The sequence below is a fragment of the Monodelphis domestica genome, chromosome 3 (assembly GCF_027887165.1).
Source record: "Monodelphis domestica isolate mMonDom1 chromosome 3, mMonDom1.pri, whole genome shotgun sequence".
Lineage (NCBI taxonomy): Eukaryota > Metazoa > Chordata > Mammalia > Didelphimorphia > Didelphidae > Monodelphis > Monodelphis domestica.
In genome coordinates, this window is record NC_077229.1 from 371,048,005 (window position 1) to 371,072,971 (window position 24,967).

Here is a 24,967-nt window from a genome sequence, read left to right on the forward strand (position 1 = left end):
ATTCTGCATATATACACATGTAAATAACATTTGGCTCAACAAAACAAAGGGAAAACTTCAAAGTGATCTAGTCCAACATCCATATTCTTCTGAAATTTTATTATACCTTTATTGTAGCATTTATTTCATTCCATATTTCATTCTTTTTTTGCATAGAGATCTTATATCATTAGTGAAACTCTTTGTAGGCAGGAGATAGGTGGCTCAGTGGAGGGAGACTCAGGCCTAGGCATAGGAGGTCCCAGGTTCAAAACTGGTCTGAGACTATAGGTGTGTGACCCTGGGCAAGACACTTATCCCCATGCCTGAGTCTTAATACTTTTCAGCCTTGGTATCATCTAATTGTATCAATTCTAAGGCAGAAGGTAAGGGTTTAAAAGAAAAGAATAAGTATTAATCATTTCAAAATAAACATAATATGTATAATTAGATAGCACAATAGATAGAACATTGGAACTAGAGTTAGAAGGGGGGCATTTACTAGTTTTGTGACCAAATAACCTCTGCTTCCATTTTCTCAGCTGTAAAATAAGGATAATAAGAATACCTACCTCATAGAGTTGTTGTGAAAATCAGATATTGGTGGTGGAACTTGACTTGGAGTGGCATGGAAACTCAAACAGCTTCCCTGAAATGATCATATGGTGAGTGATAAGGCTGACTCCCCTTTTCCTTGACCTTTCTGAAGGTACCAGCCTCCAAAGAGGCCCCTCATCTTGGTCTTGTCTGGAAGGCGGGCTAGATTTAATCTTCTGGAAAGGCCCCTTGGCTGAGGCCCCTGAACTCCCCCTAGCTCAGACCAGGCTGGAGTAGATCTTCCCTTTTTCTCTCTCTCCATCATTCTTAATTTCTTCCTTCTATTATAAATAAACTACCATAAAATTTCATTCTGACTTGAATATTTCATTGGGATTTAGAATTTAAATCCCTGGTGATCACAAAAAAATATGTTCAGTCTCAACCCTAAAATTTTACCCTTAACAGTATATGGTGTAAATTACTTGTCTACATATATTTTTCTATAGTTTCCACCTTACTGTTTTCCAGTTTTTCCACAGTTTCTATCAAATAGTGAGTTCTTATCCCAAATGCTCCAGGGTAGTTACTCCACACCTGGAGAATTGCTATTCTATCAGTTCCAGAGAGGCTACTCTTCTAGGCCCTGGTCTACTCATCTAATTTATCAATCGTAAGGCTATCTGATTATCCCTTAGGCTGTTCCAGTAGCTATTAGGCTGTTATACCACTTTAAATAAAATCCTTCTGGACTGAACAGAGTTTGATTCTCCCATTCTTGGGGCAAGATCCTGCTACAAAATTGGGTGTTTTTCTCCCACAACAATACTGGTTGCCAATGTCAGCACAAAAACTATTTAATAAGACTGGTGGGAAGCTTCACAATACAGGTGACATTCAATCTGAAGAAGAGTGTCATGGAAAGGCTATTGGACATGAATGAAATAAAATGAGCAAAGTGATAGAAGTAGTAAAATATTTTGGCTTTCTTATCTTTCCCCTACTTAGAAGAAAAAGAACTATCTAAATTGGAAAGTGACACAAATATAAAACTCAGGTATCTGAAGTCAGAAGTATTGAGATACAATTTAGCATAGGGGCTTAGTTTTCTAGTATTTGTACTCCCACAGGCTGAAAATCAAGTAAAAGGGCATTTTCTTGGCTGAACAAATTGTAGTGTATAATGGTGATGGAATACTATTGTGCTATAAGGAATGACGAATCAAAAGATTTGTATAAGAACTGGAAAGGCCTATATGTAATGATGTGCAGTAAAATAAGCAGAACCAGGAGAACATTGTACATAGTAACTGAAATATTGTGGGACAATCAAATGTGATTGATTTTGCTGATAAAAGATGCTGTGGGACTTGTGAGAAAGAATGCTATCCACATCAAGAGAAAGAATTGTGGGAATAGAAATCCAGAAGAAAACATAAAATTTATCACTTATTTATATGGGAATATAATTTGGGGTTTTGTTTTTAAAATATTTCTCTATTAAAAATGAATAATATGGAAATAGGTATTGAAAGAGAATATATTTATAACCCAGTGAAATTGCTTGTCAACTCTGGGAAGGGATAGGAAAGAAGGGAGGGAGACAACAAGCATTATGTAACCATGGAAAAATGTAAAAATAATTGTAAAAATGATATATAAGAGTATTTTCTGTTCAGGGCCCAACTTCCTCTGTACAGGGTCATGTTTTGGGCACTGGTGGTGCCTACCAGTATAAATGATAAGAAGTAGAACAGAAGATCTAGAAGTTGTAGTAGCTCCAATGTAAAGCTGTGACCTTTCCTGATTTTGAGGAAGCACTTATACTTCCTCACTTGGTTTTGGATGTCTCTACTATTATAAATCAGGAATAAATGGAGCTCATTGGGTTAAAGCCTAAAATTAATTGGACTTTAATTGGACTTACTGAGGGTATTCGCCTCAGGAGTTCCACTTCAGTAACTGTGTTAGAAGGCAAGGCAAACATTGATAATTAGTCCCTTAACTGATTTTCTTAGATAACAGGAAAACTATCATCAGGCATCCTCTCAAGATCATTTTAAGCCCATGAAAATTTAATAAAAGAAAAATTAGAAAAACAGGTCAACTTGTACTACTTACTACCTCTTTTACTAAAAAGGGAGTATTGGCTTGCAATGAGAAGGTAAGAATTATTGTGAAATAAAGTATAAATAGGAGATATCACTAGTATTGTAATGATTAACATATTGTACAAAATAACATTTTTGCATGTTTTATGTTCCATCTATTGGTGAATTTTGCATCTATGGACTACTTGTAATGGCAAATTAATATTATTTTTTTTAATCTTTGAAAAAAGCCAAGCCTAAAAAGTACCCCTCATTATTTCAATTTAGCTGTAGTTTGAGGATCATAATGTGGAATGCTAGAAGACTGAACTTTACAACAGATTTAACAGGAATTTAATTCATAAATTTGTGAATTATTTTTCTTGTACTTCGGTTTTAACTATTATACATATTGTGTTGCTAAAAATGTTTTTGATGTTAGATTTGATTAAATTAGTATCTTCAGCAGTTTTAAAAATATTTCAAATTTGGTCTTTATTGCAAATTTGATGTTAAAAATCAGCAGAAAATGCTTCTTAATTGATTCATATACCCTCTTTCCAACTCTTTTGAATGCCTTTTATTTCCCTGGCTGATTTCAGTCACCATATATATAAAATGAGCAACAGATTTTTTTGTTGAAAAACTGTCCCAGATTAGGGTAAAAAATTGGGGATATTGCTATTCTGGTCTACCATAATCATTTTTCCAAAAAGTGATAGCGATAACATTTTTTGCATTAATAAAAATAGAAAATATATTTTAAGTTTTCCAAGTTACAAATTCAGTTTTAGAGATAAATAATGGAATTATAAAAAAAAGTTTCATTTTCAATGATTTGTCCATACGTGAAATGTTGGTGAATGCTTTCAACTGCCAACTTCCCAACCTGTTCAAAGTTGGGAATAAAGCAACTACTTACTCTTTGATAATAAGAGTAAAATATTTTTGCCCAAAGATAACCTCAAATTCCTGAGTTGCTTTATAAACAGATAAAATAACAAGTTTCACAGAGAATAGTTTTCAAAGGATTACACTGCCTTTTGTGTAAGATCAAATACTACTATTGACAATACCTAACCTAAAAAAATTATATATTTATGTAAATATCAAAGTAATTTAAAAAGATGTACCCCATACTATTTATTTAGATGCATCATTTAAATGTAAGTTATTTGTTCAGAAAGTATATCCAAATAATTGAAAGGAAAGAGAACAGAACTAAAGGCATGAATATTTTTTCTTAGCTTTAGGTACTATTGAGTAGTTTTGTCTTACAGACTACAGAACATACTTAGGGGAATTCCAGTAAATAATAGTTGTTAACTGTGAAAAAAAGAAGGAAGATAAAAAGTGTACAAGATCAAAATAAATATTTTTTCTTCAAATCTATAAATAAATGAAAGTTATACCAAACAGGCTTTAACATAAGCTCCATTCTCAGAGCTCCTCCTCCAGTTCAATAGAGGCTGAGATAAGAATACAGCTGGGTAGAGAAGCCCTCTAGTCATTGTTTGCATAGTAGTGGAAAGATCTATCTTTCTACTCTAAAAGAGTGATAAATAAATTGCTCTATAGGAAAATGGTCATTCCCTTAGTTGATGATCAGGAGAATACAGATGAAAGTGAACTTTAAGAATTCAACACACCATTAGCACTCTATATTTGAAACAATGAGTAGTATGTTTTAAAAATAAATGAGGGTTTGAATGAACATTTTGCTATGAATATTTTGAGATATGAGAAATTAAATTAAAATTCAGAGTTTCTTTTAGTGTCTTTTATGGGCTAGCTAATGGAATAGGAAACTAATGATACTTTTTTTACATATGAAAATAACTAGCTTATGAATGAGTTAAAGTTAGAAGCTGAAGGAACCTTTTTGTTCCTTTGACTTTAATTAATTTGTGGAAATTAATTCCCACATCTAATTTAACAATCCTATCTCTACAACATGACATTGAAAACTTCCTGTTACAGCTGACATCATTACCATCACAGGCACCCAAACCAATCAGAAGCCTGCCTTCTTAAACTTTATTTCTCCACTAAAAGCAATATACACAACTTTACCTTCTCACTTTTTGACTAGTTACCCTATTTAATATTCCTATGTCATAGTTCTGATTTTACAGGAATCTATCAACCTAATATAAATGCATAAAATACCTTAAGATTCAAACATAAAAAGTACCTTATCCATTTTTTAATGCAATCAGGAGAAAAAATTATCTCTAATATTTTTAACATGTCTTTGACTTGGAAAAAGTAATGGTAAGGAATCATCCTGTGTCACAAATAATTGTACCTTGCCTTAAGAGGAATATACACATAATTCTTAGCATTGCTATTTCATGAAGGTAGCATTGTTGAATGGCAACAGTGTTATGTATAGAATTCACTGTTCCTAAATAATGAGTCTTTGTTCTATGAATTACCTGAAGCCATTCTATCTTATTGCTAATTCAATGTCTCTCTTTCTAGTCTAGATTTTGGCTGTCCTTGAAGATTCAAATGACCCTTCTCCTGAGTGGAATGTGATATCTTCACCAATTATATTATAAAAGATTATATTCATTGTTCCTATTAATACTTGGTCCCTATCACCATCACTTCCCACTTTGATATTCTTTTAACAAAATTTTGGGATAATAATAGAATCTATTTCTAAGGGTCCTTCTAAAAATAACATATAAAACACTATATAAACTTTAAATCATCATATGATTATCTATTTTTTTATTATAGGTGATCATGACTTAATCCTTAAATAATAACTCTCCTCATCTTCTTTATTTAGGCAATTCCTTGTTTTCCCATTAAATCTCTATGCCTTTATTCTCTTCTCATAATGATTTCTTTTACCCTTCAGTTTAATAATTCATATAGATATATGGATAACTAAATATAAATACAATTTATAACACAGATAAGTCATGTACATGTATACAAATACATATATATATGTGTGTGTAAATGAATGATTGAATATATACATATTATAAAGAAGCAAGTGTGAGAATCTGAGTGAAGATCCAAAGCATGCCATCTTCTGCTTTATTTCCTTCAAAAGATTTTTATTGTATGTGTTATATCTGTCTTCTATCATAACATGAGTGCTATGGAAATATGTTTTAAAAGTAAATATTGGTATAACCTATATCTATTTTTCACCCCAGGAAGGGACAAAGGAAGAAAAAGGAAAATCTGAATTTTAAAATGTCAGAAAACAATTGTCAAAAATCATTTCTACGTGTAATCAGAAATAATTAAATAAAAATAATGAGAGAATTGGCATGATTAAAAAGATTTTTCTTATTAATCAGACATTATTATCTTAATATTATTGTTGAATGAGAATATCTATGACTTTTATATTTTTCTTTTTATTTCCTCAGTAAGTCCTAAAATGACTATCTATCATTGATAATCCATTATTATTCATCAAAATTAGATTTAGTTTTGTAGGATATTTTTTTTCAGAATTTTCTGACCTCTTATATCCTCTGATTCCTCATCATTGAGGAGGTTCAGTGTGCTTTGTCAGATGACATTCCTTCATATTTGAAGGCTTTTCTTCTGAGTAAAATTTGTCATTTGTTCTTTAACACATAAAATTATCTACTCTGTACTTTCAAGTTGTATGGTTTTTGTTGTTGTTGTTGTTGTTGTTGTTGTTTTACTTTGCTTTCTCTCCTATACACATTCTCTCCCTCCAGCCTCCTAGGAGGAATGATTGAATATCTTTCTCATGAGAATGTGGAAAGAATACACCTGCACACACACACACACACACAATTATTGGTCCTTCATTTTCAAGGAGGACTAATTACAGTATGGGGCAATTATATATTGGAAACAAGACAGACTTTTGAATAGAGACAGGATAAAAAGAAAGAAGGATAAACAAAGGAAATATAGTTAGTGAACATAAGAGTGAATATGAATAGGATGAGCTAACCCACAAAAAAGTAAGTAGATAGTAGATTGGATCTGAAAGCAGAAGCTAACAATATATTGTCACTAAGAGAGACATTTGAGACAGAGAAACACGCAAAGGAGCAGAATCTATTGTGCTTTTGCTAAAGTGAAGAGGGAAGGGGGTGGCAAACATGATCTCAAGCAAAGCAAAAGTAAAAATAGGTCTAATGTAAAGAGATAAGGGAAGCTATCTTTTGTTAAAAATATCATAGATGATAAAGTAATATAAAAAAGTTTACAAGAAATTTCTCTGATATAGGCTTTATTTCTGAAATATAAAGGGAAACAAGTCAGATTTATTTAAAAAAAGACTAGGCAATTTTCAGAAGAAGAAATCAAAGTTATCTATAGTAACATGAAAGAACGTTCTAAATCACTATTGATTAGAGAAAGACTAACAGCTCTGAGTCACCATTTCACACACAAAACAGAAATTACAGATGCTGGAGGAGATTAGCTAAAATCAGTACATTAATGAAGCGTTAGTGGAATAGTGAACTGGTCCAGCCACACTGAATGACAATCTTTAACTATGTGCAAAGGATTTTAAAACTGTGCATACTTTTGACTTACCAATACCACTACTAGGACTAGACCCCAAAGAGACCAAAGAAAAATTAAAATGGCCTAGGTTTTTAATTAGCGTTTCTGCTTTGCATTTCAGTCTGACAGTCTCTCTATTAGACTACCAACCTATTGTCCCTGATTTTGAACCACATTCTTTTGTAACATTAATGACTATAAAGACTAATTTATCATCAAATTTATTTAGTAGTCTCAAAACTTGGCCTGGGGATCTGGAAGAATAAAATCTGATGATAGAGTCTTGGCTCCCTTTCGATTGTGTAACCCCCTCTTCCCTACACATGGAAGATCTTTTCCAATTATCCGATGGTTCTGACTATTCTCTGAATCAGTGATATCTTATTATACTTTGCCTTCCTCCAATTGCTTTCTCTTTCATTCAGATGGCTATACAGAATTCAATATCTTCTACTTCTTACAGGATTTGGGGGAATCTGTTCAGGTTCAATAAATGTTATGTAGAGACAAAATATGAATGTCCACACATGGAACCTGACACATAAGTTTACAAATGGATTTATTCTCACTATACCCAGCAAGTTGAATGGGGTGAGATTTGTGTCAGTGGTTTTCTGGGGAGGGCTATTTAATGAAAGCTCTCAGATGTTATTTCATGACCACTTTGAGATTATGTCATATTTCTGCTTATTGTATGGATTCTTTTTGGGTGACTATTTAAAGCATTTTATTTTTGTTTGGGGTTTAAAGAAAACACTCTGCTCTCATCCTGAGCATGACGTTTATTTCAAGATCTAATTTTTGAAGTATTATATTTGCTCTACTTTTCTTTTTTTATGTTTTCCTTGGGAATGTTACAAGTGGCACAATTTGGTTAATAATGTATCCATTTTATTGGTGATTAGGCAGTGAATTGTAGGAAGCTATATATTTTCTCCATCATAGGAGTAACTCCATTTAAACATCAGCCTCTGAGTTGATTGCTCTAAGTAAACTGAACAATTCTCATCTATCTTCCTTGCTTCTATTTGATTTTTTATTCCCTTTCCCGAATCTTTTGCAAGGCCTTTCAACATTATGTTCTTAGCTTAACCAGAATCTCTCTTATCATGGTGACAAGGAAGGTTGTAAAATGTCATAAAGTCACATCTGAGAACTGTGTTTTCTGTCTTTGTATGGAACACTGTCACCCTGTACTTAGTAACAATTTGAGTGCAGAATAACCTTCCCCTGCTTCCTCATCATTTTACTCTATACTAGTGAGAAAATGATTTCAATTGAAAGAATACGTGCCCCTAAGATATTTTTCTTTATAAGCCAAGTGATTTTTCTCTGCCATAGTTATTGATATCAATAAAGTTTTGTTTTTCCCCTTGACTTGTTCTCTGAATTTTAAGCAATGGATGTTCTTTATCAAAACAAAAGTGTTATTGGAAATGGTGAAAAGAACCAATGATGAATTAACTGATAAACATTTATCAAATGTCTACTATGTGCACTCAGTTCTCTCTTTCTCTAAACTTGAGTGGGATCATTCACTTGATTTGCACCCATACTGGTGAGTCAGAATAGTTCCTCAAAGGAAATTTACATAACTATAAACTGTTCTTTGTGTCCAGCTGGCAATCCTGTCCTAGTAAAATTCTCTCTCTCTCTCTCTCTCTCTCTCTCTCTCTCTCTCTCTCTCTCTCTCTCTCTCTCTCTCTCTCTCTCACTCTGTCTCTCTCTCCCTCTGTCTCTCTATCTTTCTGTCTGTCTGTCTCTTTCTCTGTCTGTCTTTCTCTTTTGCTCTCTCTTGCTCTCTGTCTGTCTGTCTGTCTGTACCTATCTATCTATCTATCTATCTATCTATCTATCTATCTATACTTTTTGGTTTCCTTCCTTTCTGAAACATATTTCAGCTCTAGTTCCCAAGTTATCATTATTCTTTTCATTTAAACATATCTGCAAAGGTAGAATGATATAGCAAAGAAGCATGAAGGAGTATAATTTAGCTCCCAAAACACACCTCTGCCACAAAATTTGCTAGTCTGAGTCCTGATCCAGAAATTCAAGAGGATTTTTTTCCCGGGCCAGGTCATTTTAATGAGGCAGATATTGGTGATAGGGTTGTGTATATACAGCAGGAAGCAGGAAGAGGTCCTAGAGGGTTCTTGAATTAGTGCAGTGAGTATTAAGAAATGTCAGCTGGAAGCTTTGTCACTGACTAACCAGTTCAAGATCAGAGGTCCAGGGAGGACAAAAAAAGGAAACTTGTGCAAAGGTGTTATAGAGAGGAATGAAAGGTTGCTGGCCTGCTTTTGTATATTTAGTAAAGAACAATTTTTGAAGCATTTGTAGCTATGTAACTCTGACCGTAGTATCAGAATAAGGATTAAGACTGAAGACTTTAGGAAAATAATTAGGTCAGGATTCTTAGATCAAAGATCTGTTTCACTGAACCTGAGAAACTTCCCAGTGGTCTAATAGTGGATGGATCCAGTTGAAGTCTATTGGAATTCCACACTTGCACAAGCTGATTGAGATGTTGTTCAAGACAGAATATGGGTGAGGAATTTACAGAGTTCAAACCAGGAGGTCAGTAATCAGACTTTGTCTAGGATCCCATTACCTTGTGAGTACTGAAATTGTACAGCCTAAGCTGTCTCTGAGACCTGGAATAACAATACACAGTACAATAGGAAAATGGCAAAAGGACCCAAGAGGACAAAAGCTCAGCTCTGAGATATCGTTCCACTCTCAGTCCCTACAGAGTACACAGAAGCAAGCTTAAATATAAAATCCAAAAATTTCAGGAAACACTTTAGAATGGGGCAACTTGATGGATTAGTGGAAATAACCTAGAATCATGCAGACCTGAGTTCAAATTCAGCCTCAGACACATATTAGCTGTGTGATCCTGAGCATGTTGATTAACTGTTTGCCTCAATTTCCTCATCTATAAAATAAGCTACAGAAGGAAATGGCAAAACATTCCAGTAACTTTCCTATGAAAACCCCCCAAAGAGGTTTATGATGAGTTGATCACAATTTAAATCTACTAAATAACAATAAAAATAAATAATGAATCAAAGTACAAAATCTAATAACATTAGTTTTATTAACATTAATGTCAATGAAGAGACAATATATTGAAAGTTTTGGGATGTAGCCAAAGCAAAACTTTGGAGAAAAGGAGAAAGTAGGAGGACAAGAAGGAAGAGGAGAAGAGGAGGAGGAGAAAGAAACCAACCAACCAGCCAACAAAGAAAGGGGGTGGGGAGGATGGAAAGAAGAAAGAAAGGAGGGAAAGATCAACAACTTATTCATGTTACTGAAATAAATAAATGATAAATAAAAAGAAATAATTAGATAAAGGTAAGTAATTTTAAACTATAAATAAATACCAAAACAGAAATACTGAATATTAAAGAAACTAATAAAAAAATTCCTGTTGAATAATAAGTAAATAAGAAGTCACCTTAAAATGAAAAAAGGAAAGCACTGGCTATCTGGATTTTTCAAAAGTCAAATAAGTTGATTCAAACATAAACATGTGAATACACAACCAAGAAGAAATAAAATAATTATTATGATTTTTGTCTAATTATATACCAATAAAATGACAATCTAAGTAAATGGATGAATATAAACAAAATATAAATTGCTTCTCAAATTAACAGAATAGAAAATAAAAAACTTAAATTATCTATTCTTAGCGGGGAAAGTTATAAATAGATTTCCCAAGAGGCATGGGTGGAACATAGGACTGGTTGAATTTATAAGTGAACTACATTAAACATTTAAAGAACTATTTATTTTAGAAATAATCATTTGTTTGGAAAAATACAAAAAGGATGGGTCCTATTGAATTTTATGATACACATATTCTCTTAATACATATCACAAATGTGACAGATAGGTTTATACCAGTAATGCAAGGATATTACAACATTAGGAAAATGATAGATATAATTGAACATATTAATAACAAAAATATTTTACTGATAGATGCAGAAAATGCTTTTGAAAATATGCAATATCCAATCCTGTTACAAACACTGAAAAACATAGGAATAAATAGGTCTCTCCTTAATAATTTAGATAGTATATCTATGTAAAACCAAGAACCAGAATTATCTGAAAGGGAGATTAATTAAAGCCATTTCCAATAAGATCAAGGATAATACTAGGATGTCATTATTATTTTCAAGATTGAGTTAATAAATTATTAACAATAGGCTATCTAGGAAACACACACATACCCAAAGCATTTGAAAGTTTAAAATGCATTATTATTTTTTCTCAATCATATTTTATGTTTAGAAAATCATCAAAACAATAATTCAAGTCCTGATTTTATGTCATTTGCTAAATTCTCACAATGAAAACTTAAAAAGCTGGATGTTCTAGGCCAATATGAGCTGGCTCCAGCATACATGCATCACATAGCACATGTAGTGCTATGAACAGAGGGAATAAGCTTAATCAAAGAGGAAATAATTATCACATTTTACATGCAACAAAATAGTGAATGGAGAAAAAAATGAAAAAATTAACAACTTCATTTAACTTGTGAGATAAACCTATATAAATCATCAGAATTTCTATATATTTTCAACAAATTCAGCAGGATTAAAACAAAGGAGAAAAAACATTTAAAATAACTACAATTCATGTGATACACATACATGTCTCTTTTCCAAGACTCATAGAAGAACTTATGAGAACAAAATTAGAAATCACTTGATACAAATATAGCCATAAAAAATTGGAGAAATGTTAATTGCTTATGGGTTGTCCGAGCCAACTTAATAAACATGATATTCCCTAAATATGTTTTATTCAATGTCAAACCAAATAAACTTCAATATATTCCTTTTTACATCTAGAAAAAATAGCACCACAACTCATCTTGTGGACAAAAGGTCCAAATAATGAAAGGAAGTAATAAAAAATGGAGAATGAAAGAGACCCAGAAGATCCATAGCTCATGGTATACATTGAATTCAAAATCATCATGTCAGCTTGGTACTAGTTAAGAAATAGAAGATTCAAGAATTAACACAGATTAGGTATATGATATTAAAGCAAAAATTAAGCAAACAATGACATGATCCTATTTTTTGATAAATAATGATCTCTTCTATTTGTTCAATAATTAACATTTTAGCAAAAATGTTTGGAAAACCAGAAATTAGTCTAGAAAAAAACAAGTTATAGAACCACAAAAACCAAGACAAACTCCAAATAAGCAAAAAATTTCAATATAAATGACGACATTATAAACACATTAGAGAAGCAAGGAAGAAATTTCTTCTCACATCTTTAGATATGGGAAGAGTGAATAAACAAATGAGAGAGAATTTCAAATGAGTTAAAATAAAGAATTTTCATTATATAAATGAAAAAATGCACAATAAAAATAATTCTCTTGAAATCAATAGAATTTGGGAGTTGGGTTACTAACCTTGAATGAAAGCTTTTTTTTCCTTTTTCTGGAAGATGTCCCTTTTTAAGTTATGTTTAAAAAAATGATTCAAATTCATAGTAATAACTGTAACCCAGTTGATAAATGGCCAAAGGATATGAGTAAGCAGTTTCTAGAGGAAGAAACTGAAGTTATAAATAGCAGTAAGGAAAAAATTCTAAGTCACTAAAAATTAGAGAAATGCAAAAACTTTGAGTCATCTCACCTTTGTGTCACATGAGATTGCCAAAGTCAATAATGTAAAAGTTGAAGAAGCTATGAAAATGCATGGACATTAATGCACTGCTTTTGGAAAAAAAGAATGGTAAGAAAAATTCTGGAAAGCATTTTAGAACTATGTTCAGAAAGATATTAAATTGTGTTTGGGGAGACAGAAGCCTTCAATTCAGTGATACTAACAATAGGGTTCTATTCAAAAAAATTACCAATGAAAAGGAAAGGGACCCAAAGTACACAAATAATTATAACTCGCACGTGCATATGTGTGTGTGTGTTTAGACAGATATTTGGAAACTGAGGGAGTATGCATCAATTGAGAAAAGGGTATAACATTTCTGGTATATGAATGTGTTAGAATATAGTTGTAGCATAAGAAATGATGAAGGGGAATTTTTTATTTTTTTAATTTCTTTATTTTAATCCAGTGACAAATCTATGCATAAAATTTCCAAGGCTAAATGATTAATATTGTTTCCCTCTCCTCTTTGCTTCCCTCTTTCATAGCTGACAATAAATTCCACTGAGTTTTACATGTACTATCACTCAAAACTTATTTCCATATTGTTTACTTTTGTAATAGAGTAGTCTTTTAAAACCAAAATAGCAAATCATTTACCCAAATAAACAAGTGATAAATCATATGTTTTCTTCTGCATTTCTACTCCAATAGTTTTTTCCCCTAGATTTGGATAGTATTCATTTCATATGTCCCTCAGAATAGTCCTGGATCATTTTATTGCTGTTAGTAGCAAAGTCTATTACATTTGATCGTCCCACAATGTTTCAGTTACTGTGTATATTGTTCTCCCAGTTCTACTTATTTCCCTGAATTTCACTTCATGTAGTTCCTTCCAGCTCTTATAGAAATCAACCACTTCATCATTTCTTATAGCACAATAGTATTATATTATCATCATATACCACAATTGGTTCAATCATTCTCCAATTGAGGGACATCCCTTCAATTTCCAATTTTTTGACACCACAAAAGTCACAGCTATAAAAATGGATCAAAAGGTGTGCATTCTTTTAAAACACTTTGAGCATAATTCCAAATTGCCTTCCAGAATGATTGGCTCAATTCACAAATCCACCAGCAATTCATTAGTGTTCAATTATACCATATCTGGCACAAGCCAGGCAGGAGAAATCCTATATCCTTTCCTTCTACCTTCTTCTTAAATTTCTTTCCACTATATTAATTAAATCACCATAAATTTCTAGCTGACTTGGGTATTTTTTTTATTTGGGATATTCATGGTGACCAAATAATTAATATAGTTTAGGTCACAACACTGAAATTATCCTTTACACTTCAGATAGAGAACTGATGGTCTAGGAATGCATATAGCTTCTTATTTATATTTTGGAGAGAGGTGGGGACACGGCAAAAGTGAGAATGTCTTTTCCCTGATGATGAATGTTTATGTTGGAGTAGAAATAAACATATTCAACCAACATGACATTAAGTCAAGACTTAGAAAAAAAGAGTCAGCAACTGAAAAGTAAAAAAAAATAAAATAAAATAAACAAAAACAATAAGGAAGCAAAGGAGTTTTGAAGGAGAGCAAATAAAAATATTTACCAAACAAGAAAGCAAAAGCAAGAATGGCCTAACAATTCATCCATAAATCTGAAGGACACTTACCCTTGGTTGAAAGTGAGAATTAATTTGCCAACATATTTTAGTTTGTCACATGAATAGGGAAATCCAAGAGTCTAATGGAAAGCTGAACTCTGGATAATAGTACTGGATTTCAGGAAACTTTCTATAACTTGAATCACCTGATTCAATCACCTGCTTATCAGGGAGATTTCTTTTCTAGGCTTCTTAGCTTTTTGTGGGAGAAATTGATCCTCAGCTTACTCCCACTCATAGGGCAAAGAAGCAGTATTAATTTTTTTAATCAAAACTGACTTGCTAAAAAGTGCCTCCCTGTATCTAAAAAACTTTGCTCTCTTGACTGAGCACTGAGGCAAAATTAAGTTTCTGCTAAGTCTAGAATTGGCAGATACAGGTATATTTCCTGGGTGGCAGTAAGATCAAAGCAAGTAAACCTCTGAGAAATTAAAAGTTTTTAAGATTTTTTTAACTTTTGTTTTATTCAATCATCTTTTTAAATATAAGAGGATTCTTCCTTCAATCAGTTTTTTCCCCAGACCAAATATTACCTCTATTTTTATCAGCACCCAGCAGCCAATACAAAGACAGTTTTCTTCCCATCAGCTGTTCTTCCCTGCTCTTATCTTGAAGCAGCTACTTTTCTTCTAAACTCCTTTGCTTCCTTGTTGTTTTCATTTATTTTTTTTTACTTTTCAGTTGCTGACTCTTTTGTCTCTTTAAATCCTGACTTAATATTTAAACATCTTTTCTTCCAGCAAGTACTTTTAAAATTATTCTAAGATAGTACTTAGTACTTTTATGAATTATTTATGAATTATTATGAATTATGAATTTTGAGAAACATATGGTTGAATCATCTCGATTTTTGTAGGAAATACCTAAATATATGAGGTCACAGTGTAAAATGGAGATTTGAACCCAAGACTTCAATCCCCAGAATTTCTTGGTATTTCCCAGAATTCCCTATAATCTCACCTGATTCCCCACCTGGACAAGATCACAAGGAGTATTTAACTGGCAGCAATGCCTACTTCGCTCTCTTCCATTTGCAAGGGTGTAGTGAGTAAGTGAAGGGGGGGTTTTGAATGGGCTAATCAGCCCTATGCACGAGGTTTTCTTGTTTGCGTTTTCTTTATTCCTTGATTTCTAATAATCCTTAATAAACCTCATAATATATAATATATTTATTACTAGAGACTAATTTAATTTTTACAACAGATCCATTTGAGTATTTCTGCATTGCAACCAATTCAAACATTAGTAATTGCCAGCAATCTGGATTTGTTATAAGCTCTGACCTTCAGGTATACTAGGAGCACTCTAGTCTCTTTGGGGACATATCACCAAAGGGGCAACCATGGTTTTTAATTTTTCATGGTCAGAGCAATTTTTGAATACCATGAACTAAAGCAGAAATGAAAAACCAAAACCAATGAGATTACAAGTCCATTAGTATTGTCTTGTGTGCTGCTAATTAACATTCCCAAAAATGCCCCAAAATAGGATACTACATGAGAATGTACAAATGCTTTAAAATGAACTCAGTAAAGGATATTAAAAATAGGGTTGCCTGATATTTGCCTATCTTTTTCATTTATTGTTTCCACATTTTCTGCTAGGCAATAAAGAATATCTCTGGTTTATGAGGTGTTCTTTAAAATACAGAAAATAGTCACTGAAGAATAGGTCAGGAGACTCATAAAATATTTTGATGAAGGCAAGGAAATAATTTTAATTTATACAAGATTGTAATTGAACCACTCAATAGAGTTTTTTGGAGCATTTTTTTGAAGAATGGTTTTTAGGTCTGCCTGTGTACAATATTCTATGCATAGGCTAGTATTAAGAATGTAAATTCACAATAGTATCTATATATTATTATTTTTTATACCTTTCAACATTCTGTCTTAGAATCAATAGTAAGTATTGGTTCCAAGGCAGAAAAGTGGTAAGTCTAGGAAATTGGTATTAATTGTCTTTTCTAGGGTCACAAAACTAGGAAGTGTCTGAGGACATGTTTGAACCCAGAACCTTCCATCTTGTAGCTTGGCTCTCTATCCACTGAACCACCTAACTGTCCAACATATGTTCTTAATCATTACATCTTCTTTGGAAATCCCAATTTTAAAAAATCTATATTAAAAAAATGCCACAAATTTTAAGCATGCCTTAGTGGAACAATTACTGACTTTCACAATAAAGTAATTAGATTTGAATTCTGGTTCTAATGTATCCTGGATGAACTCTTTACAAGATACTTAAATTCCCTGGTCCTCAGTTTTCTTCTTTTTCTGTAAATAAAGAATTAAATTATCCCTCAGGTCCCTTCCCATTCTAAATCTATGGGTTCTGTGGCCATTTGCAGAGATCAGAAAAAAATTGTGCTTTCAAAGCGTTGTTATAGGACCTTTTCCTTCCTTTGTAGAGCTAAAAATGTTACTGCTCATTTAGCTTGCTGGATGGAGAAAGGAACCTTCTTTAAATAACATAAAAAATCTCATAGAAAGAAAACAATCATGTTGGAGGTCCTTTGTTAGTGACTACAGAGGTTGCTAGCTTGGAAGAAGCATATTTCCCCCCTTCATATGAAGGTCTGGGGAGTATTGAAAAAGTAGGACAGGAAAGAAATTATCTATTTCCTAAGGAGTGCATATTAATGTTTTTAGGATTCTTAAGTATAAAAGAGAATTAAGTGGCCAATATAGTTCTCCTAAAATGTTCTTGAAATAAAATGTCTTCAAGTCAGGATTATTTTTTCACTAATAACTTAAGAAGACACAATAGAAATTTATTTAAAATCCTTACTGTTGTCTTAATTTCTTTGGTATATAAACTATCAGCAGGCTATTCTTTAACCAGAGTTGGGGATTAAAAAGAGAAAAAGAAAGAAATATATAGTAGTGTTAATCTACATTTCTTGTAAATATGCTTACTTGTCTTTGGTAATAATACAACCAATTTCATGAAAGAAACTGTAGAAGTCACTTATATATAAATGAAGAGGAAGTAGATATTTGTAAAATGGAATTGACTTTTTCCCCTCAACTGATTTTTCATACAAATGAATCTCCTCCTACATTTCATATAAATTAACACTTCCAGAGTCAATTACTTAAATTATGGGGTGGCGCCAAAGTGGCTGAGAAGGTACAGAGATTTGCCTAATCTCAAGAAAATTCCCCACCAAATAAATTTGGCATAATGCCTCAAAATTAATTCTGGAGTGACAGAATGCCCAAAAGTAAGGATTAAAAAATCTTCTCAATTCAAAACAACTTAGAAGGCCAGTAAGAAAAGAGAGTTCAATCATCCTGGTGAAGAAGTAGAATGTAGATCAGTTTGTTAAGGCAGACATTTTAGTAAATCAGCACAGGCTTGGGGTCCACTGAATCAGCACCAATGGCTTCTAGAGCTCTCAGCAATAGATGGTGTAAGGTGGGTCAGACAACTGGTCAGAGATTAGAGGGGTCACATTGCTGTCTCTGAATGCAAAATTTTCTCTTTATCCAGGCTTCTGTCCTGGGCTGCAATCTCAGGGTGAAGAGGAGGACTAGCACACATCAGCAGTTGTAGCTACCAGGAAGCAGGAGACTGTGACAGTTCTAAGGTAAGAAATAATGCTTCTGGTAATTCACAGACTAGAGTATAGACCAGAAGTTTTTAAATACACCTTTCCTAAGATCATACCTCTTTGGAAGAACTGAAAATGTATAGATTCTCAGAGCCACCTCTGAAGGCAGCTTCACCAAGAATCTGAAGCTTGGAAGAATGGTTTCTTCAAAATAGAAAAGGAATTCACCTGTAAATGTTGTGTTTAATTAAAATACAAGGAAAAGTTTAGAAAAGGAGAAAACAATACACACAAAAAATTGGCCAAATGGAAAAAGAGGTACAAAAAGTTAGTAAAGAAAATAATCTTAAAAAGATTAAAATTGACTTCATGAAATATCAAGAAACAATCAAACAAAGTGAAAGGAATTAAAACAATAGAAGAGAGCATGTACTATCTCATTTGAAAAATAACTGATGTGAAAATAAGACCAGATAACCCGAGGTTATCTAACAATGAACTACCTAAGGCCATGCTCAAAAAAAGAGCTTAGGCATCATCTTTAAAGAGATTATCAATGAAAACTGCCTTAATATTCTAGAGAGTAAAATAGGGATTGATAATTCTACCAATCAGCTCCTCAAAGAGGTCCCAACAGGAAAATTTCTAGGAATATTATAGCCAAATTCCAGAACTCCCAGGCCAAGGAGAACATATTACAAACATTAAAGAAAAAGTGAAATAATTCAAATACCTTGGAGCCACAGTCAGGATAATACAAAATTTAGCAGTTTCTACATTAATGTTTCTGAGAGCCTAGAATATGATACTCCAAAGGTCAAAGGAGCTAGAATGTCAACTAAGGATCACCTATCCATAAAACTGAGTATAATCCTTCAGTGAAAACAATGGGCATTCAATGAAATAGAAGATTTTTAAATATTCCTGATGAAAATGTCAGAGTTGATTGAAAAATTAGATTCTAAAATATAGGACTCAAAAAATATTATAAAGTAAGCAGGAAAAGGAAATTTAAAAACCTACATAATTTGAAAAAGTTAAATTGTTTACATCCCTACAGGGGAAGGTGATTCTTATAACACTTAGAAACTTTATTATTATTAAGGCAGCAATAAGGAATATGAATAGACAGAGGGAAAAGACGTGAGTTGAGTCAAATGAAAAAATATCTAAAAAGTAAAATTAAGGAATAAGAAACAGGAATTTATTGGGAGAAGGGGGATAAGAGAGAAATACAATGGCATAAATTATCTTACCAAAATACACACACACACAAGAACTTTCACTGTGAAGAGGAACAAAAGAGAGGTGGGGAGGAGAGCACTCCATCTCTACTCTCATTAGAAATTGGTTCTAAGAAGGAATAATACACTATAAATTGGGCATAGAAATCTACCTTCCCCTACTGGAAATTAGGAGGAGAGAGTTATGAGAGAAGGTGGTAGAAAAAATGGTTAGTGGAAGCAGAGTGTGTTAGAAACTAAATGCTTGTGGATGGATAGAATGAAAGGAGAGAGAAAGGGAAAAATAGGGAGGACATAGAAGAAAAGTAATAAACAGTAATAAGTGAAAAATATTTTACAAGTCTCATTTCTCAAATACATAGAGAATTTAGTTAAATGAATAAGAATACAAATCATTCCTCAATTGATGAATTCTCAAATGATATGGTCAATTCTCAGACAAAGTAACTAAAGCTTTCTATGGTCATTTAAAAAAATACTTTAAACCATTATTAATTAGAGAAATTCAAATTAAGGGGGAAAAAAACCTCTGAGGGAACTATCCCATACCTATCTGATTGGTTGATAGTAACCAAAAGGAAAATGAGAACACCTGGAGGATGAATTGGGAAAATGAGACAATTATGCATTATTGGGAGAGCTGTGAACTGATTAAAACATTTTGGAGTAAAATTTAGATCTATTCCCAAAAAGGTATAAAACAGTGCCTACTTTTTGATCCAAAAATACCATTAATAGGTTCATATCCCTAATGATAAAAAGGATCTTAAAAAATACACACACACACATATAAAATCTTTTTTTGTGTTGGAAATGAATTGGAAAGTGAGAGGATGCCTATAAGTTGGGAAATGACTGAGTAAGTTATGGTACACAGTGTGTCTGCAATATTTTATGGTGAATAACTGTGAATAATAGCTATTCTCTGCAATGCAATGATACAAAACAATCCCAAAGGATTCATGATAAAAAATGTCAACTGATTCCAAAGAAAGAAATGATGGAGTCTGAATCTAAACCAAAGCAAGCTTTTTTACATTTTCTTAATTTTTTTAAAGTTTCCATTCACAAGATTCAGATAAAAAAATGTTTTACATGATTAGATATGTAAAATCTTTATCAGATTGCTTATCATCTCAACAGTCAGGGAAATAAAGGGAAGGAGACAGAGAATTAGAAGCTCAAAAAAACCCCAAATATTGAAAATATCTTAGGTGTAATTAAGAGAAATAAAATATGAATAAATACATATTTTAAAAATTAGTTGAGATAATTGAGATTGAAATTATCCTTTTAAACACTAAAGTATTTCCATTTCCTTTAAAAATGTTTGAGTATTATTTTTAGATGTCAAACATTGAATATTTTGAGCCTATTGAGCATTTTCTTGTATAAACTTCATTTACAAAGGTTTTAATCTAATACAACATTGTACTAACAAGATTTTTATCAGTTTTCCTTAGAGTCAATTTAGTAACTTCATTGGGAAGCAAAAATTTTATTAAGAAAAATAGCAAATTAGATAATGTCTGTGAAGTAACTCATAGCTTATATACAGTAGCATCTTTATGAAAAATGACCTGTCAAGCAATACAAATTACATCAATTGAATAACCTAAACAAATGATGGTTTATTGCTTTGATGGTTATTTGCTTTGATCAGTGTTCAAGGTTTATTTGCAGGGTGGGAGAGGGAATAAGAAATAGTGTGGTATTTAAGCCTTAGAATAAAATTCAAAATAATTAGATTAAATTAAACTAATAATTAGTCTCCAGGCATAGTCAGGTAGCTATTAGAGACACCCTTTTAATAAAGATGTAAAATCTTTTAATGTCCTTGTTGGAAAGAATATTTGAATGTGGAAATGTGGAGTCCAAGGATTAAAAAGGATTTGGTTAATTTCTCCCCATATGATCTATGATAAAGTTATTGGACTTCTTGGGATTATTTCTAGATTCTCTAAGGGGAAAATGTTGAGAAATTTGGGGAAAATTGATAAATTTCTGTATCATGATTTGACTTCTTGTTTATATAAGAAAAGGTTGAAAGAGGGGGCAGCTGGGTGGCTCGATGTATTGAGAGCCAGGCCTAGAGATGGGAAGTCCTAGGTTCAAATCTGGCCTCAGACACTTCCCAGTTGTGTGACCCTGGGCAAGTCACTTGACCCCCATTGCCTAGCCCTTACCACTCTTCTGCCTTGGAGTCAATACAAGACAGAAGGTAAGGGTTTAAAAAAAAGGTTGAAAGAGAAGATTTAGGATTAAGATCAAGTAAAATTACAAAGGAAAGAATTTAATTTAAAATAATTTATTTTTAAAACTTTTTTTTTCAAAATTTTATATCCCCAATTTTCTTCCTCCATCCTTCTGCCACTTATTAAGAAGGGGAAAATATATGATAAATGTGAAATAATGCAAAGCATATTAGCCATCTTACAAAAAGAAAAAAAAAGCAAGAAACAAAGAAAGTGGGGAAGAATTATACTTTGATCTGTACTCTCATTTTATCAGTTTTCTCTCTGGAGGTGGATATTATTTTTCATCATGAGTTCAAGTGATATGAACAATTCTCAGACAAAGTAACTAAAGCTCTCTATAGTAATTTAAAAAATACTCTAAACCATTATTAATTAGAGAAATTGTCTTGGATCACTGTATTGATCAAAGTAGTTTGGCATTTTATAGTAGCTAATCATTGCTACATTATTACTGTGCACAGTGACTTCCTAGTTGTCACTTCACTTAATATCAGTTCATATAGTTTTTGCCATTTGTTTTTCTGAAACCACCATTCATCATTTCCTGCAGCACAATAGAACTACATCACAATCATCAATTACTACTTGTTCAGCCATTCTCCATGTGATGAGTATCTCCACAATTTCCAATTCTTTGTCACCACAAAAAGAGCTGCTATAAATATTTTTGTACATATAGGCCCTTATATTCTTTTCTTTGATCTCTTTGGGATACTGATTTAATAGTGGTATTTCTGGATCATGAGGTATGCGGAATATTAGTGCCCTTTAGATATAGGTTCAGATTGTTCTCCATAATGGTAGAAACAGTTCACAACTCCACCAATAGTGCATCACTGTCCCTATTTTTTCCACATCCTCTCCAAACATTTATAATTGTAATTTTCTGTCATGTTAGCCAATGAAATGTGTGAGGTGATACTTCAAAGTTGTTTTAATTTGTATTTCTCTAATCAATAATGATTTAGAGCATTGTTTCACGTCACTATAGATAGCTTTGATTTTTTCCAAAAACTACCTTTTCATGTCTTCTGACTATTTATTAATTGGGAAATGCCCACATTTAAATAAAATTTTCTCAGTTCCCTATATATTTAAAAACTGAGATTTTGTAAAAAAAACTTATTAATTTTTTTCCAGGTTCCTGGTCAAATTCAAATGTGCTATTTAGCAGCCTTAGTAAGGAGAAATGAGACAGCCATATATTCTAGAAATGAGAAAAAAATTATACAACGGCATAGGAAGTGTAAGGATGATATTAGAAAATATGTATTGTTTTATTAGTTTAGGGATAAAAAGTAGAGTGCTGACTTGAGAAAGAATTAGTTTAAAGCAGAACTGAGAAGTATGTTGATTTCAGATGCTGACAGTTATAACTATTTTTCTGTGTCAATTACTCTCTCTGGCAGTTGGGAGTTGGTCTCTGGCAGCTGGCACTTGGGAGTTGGTCTCTGGCAGCTGGCAGAGGTACACACTCAGAGACTCTCTCTCAGGGCTGGAGAAGGTAACATCTTTGCTTCTCTCTGTCTGAGGGAAAGACTTGAAAGAGCTTAGTGTTTTCCTTTCCCAACTTGGGAAACACTATTGATTATCTAGTGAGGTTTTTATGGATTTATTAAACTTTGAGAAGACCAAAGAAAAGCAGCTAGCCTTTGCTATTTTATAATTTGAAGGTGAAGTTAAGAATTATAAGGATAATAGTATAATGGTAGTTTTCATTTAGATAGTATAAATTTGGTTTAGTCAGATTAGGAAGGAATAATGTAGCCTGTGAAACACAGGTGAAGTGGTTCCTTGTGGAACCTGGAAGTTTATTTGGGTGGATTTAGAATCCCTTAGAATTAGAAATCCTTTTTTATTCTGATATATTTTTCAATAAATATTTTGTTTTTATAATAAAGAGTCTCTTTAGCGTCCTTGTGCCTGGCCCTGAAGGGAAGTTCACAGTTGAGCTTCACTTCATCACTGAAGATAATTTTGATTACATCTATCAAAAGTATCAAAACAGTTTTGAACCAGTATTGGAAAGTTATCCTTTGTATTTTTTAACTCACCATTTTTTATTTTTACAGTTTGGCAAGCCAGGTAGGAATATCAATGAGAACAATGGCATTAGAAAGTCATAGGCAAGTAAATTTTGTATATTTTGGTACAATAGTAAAAATGAGAGAAATCATATCTAACAGAGAAAATCCCATGGTGATTTTATGTAGCTAATTCACCAAGTTTTCTGAGAGTACAGAGTCTTTGTATCAAGTTGACTGTAGCCAAGTAGAGTTCAGCTCACTGTTACCATAGCTCACAGTGAAAACTGTCAGCTATAGCTGCTTCCACAGACCCCATGCTGAGATAATGGTTCCAACTGCCTAAGTTGACAATTGGACCCTTAAAATCATATTGTTAGGTTTTTGTCCTATTTATCTGACCAAACTGTAAAAAATTTTAAGCTTGCCATTTTTTTTTATTTTTACAGACCAGAGAATATTCTTTTTTAAAGCCCCCATTTGACTAAAAAATATAATGAGGGAAAAGAGACCCAGACTGAACCTTCTTTTTGAGATACTGAGTTGTAGCTATGGTGTTGCTTGACTACATTTTAAATCAAAGGCCATGGGTCTTAGTATTAATTCATAGCTCTCATTATAGAAAATAGAATGATTTACTGGCATGAATGTGTGGAAGCAATAAAATTGTGAAGGCACAAAATTGAACCTCCAATGAGCAAAACATAAGGAAAAATATGTCCAGTAAAATATTTTAATCTCTTCCTACCCTCCTTCCCTATAGAATCATCTTTGGTTTTGTTGTTTTAATTTTTTCCCAGGTTACATTAATATAATTTTCAGTAATTGTTTTCTGACATATTGTGATCCAAGTTCTCTTTCCCCTTCTTATGCCTCCCTCCTCACCAAAATGGAAGGTAATATGATATAGTTTGTACATATGATATACAATGCCTATTTCCATGTTCATCTGGTTGTGGAAGAAGACACATATCAATTACCCTAGAGAAAAATTAATGGAGGAAAAAAGTGAAAAATGGAATGTTTCAACCTTCATCAGTTACTTCTACAGCAGTGGATATCCTTTATCATCATGAGTTCATTGGAATTTTCCTAGATCTTTGCATTACTAATAATAGGTAAGTCATTCACATTTGGTCAATGTACATTATTGTTATTATTGTGTAACACATTCTCCTAGTTCTTTTCACTTCACTTTGCATCACTTCATATAACACTTTCCAGGATTGATATCTGTTTGCATGTGTGAGTGTGATTATCTGATATGTAATTTCTTATGGTTCAATAATATTCCATTGCAACTATATACCACAACTTCTTCAGTCATTCCCCAGTTAATGGGCATCCCTTCAGATTCTAGTCCTTTGTCAACACAAAAAAGCACTGCTATAAATATTTTTTGTATAAGTAGGTCCTCTTTCTTATCT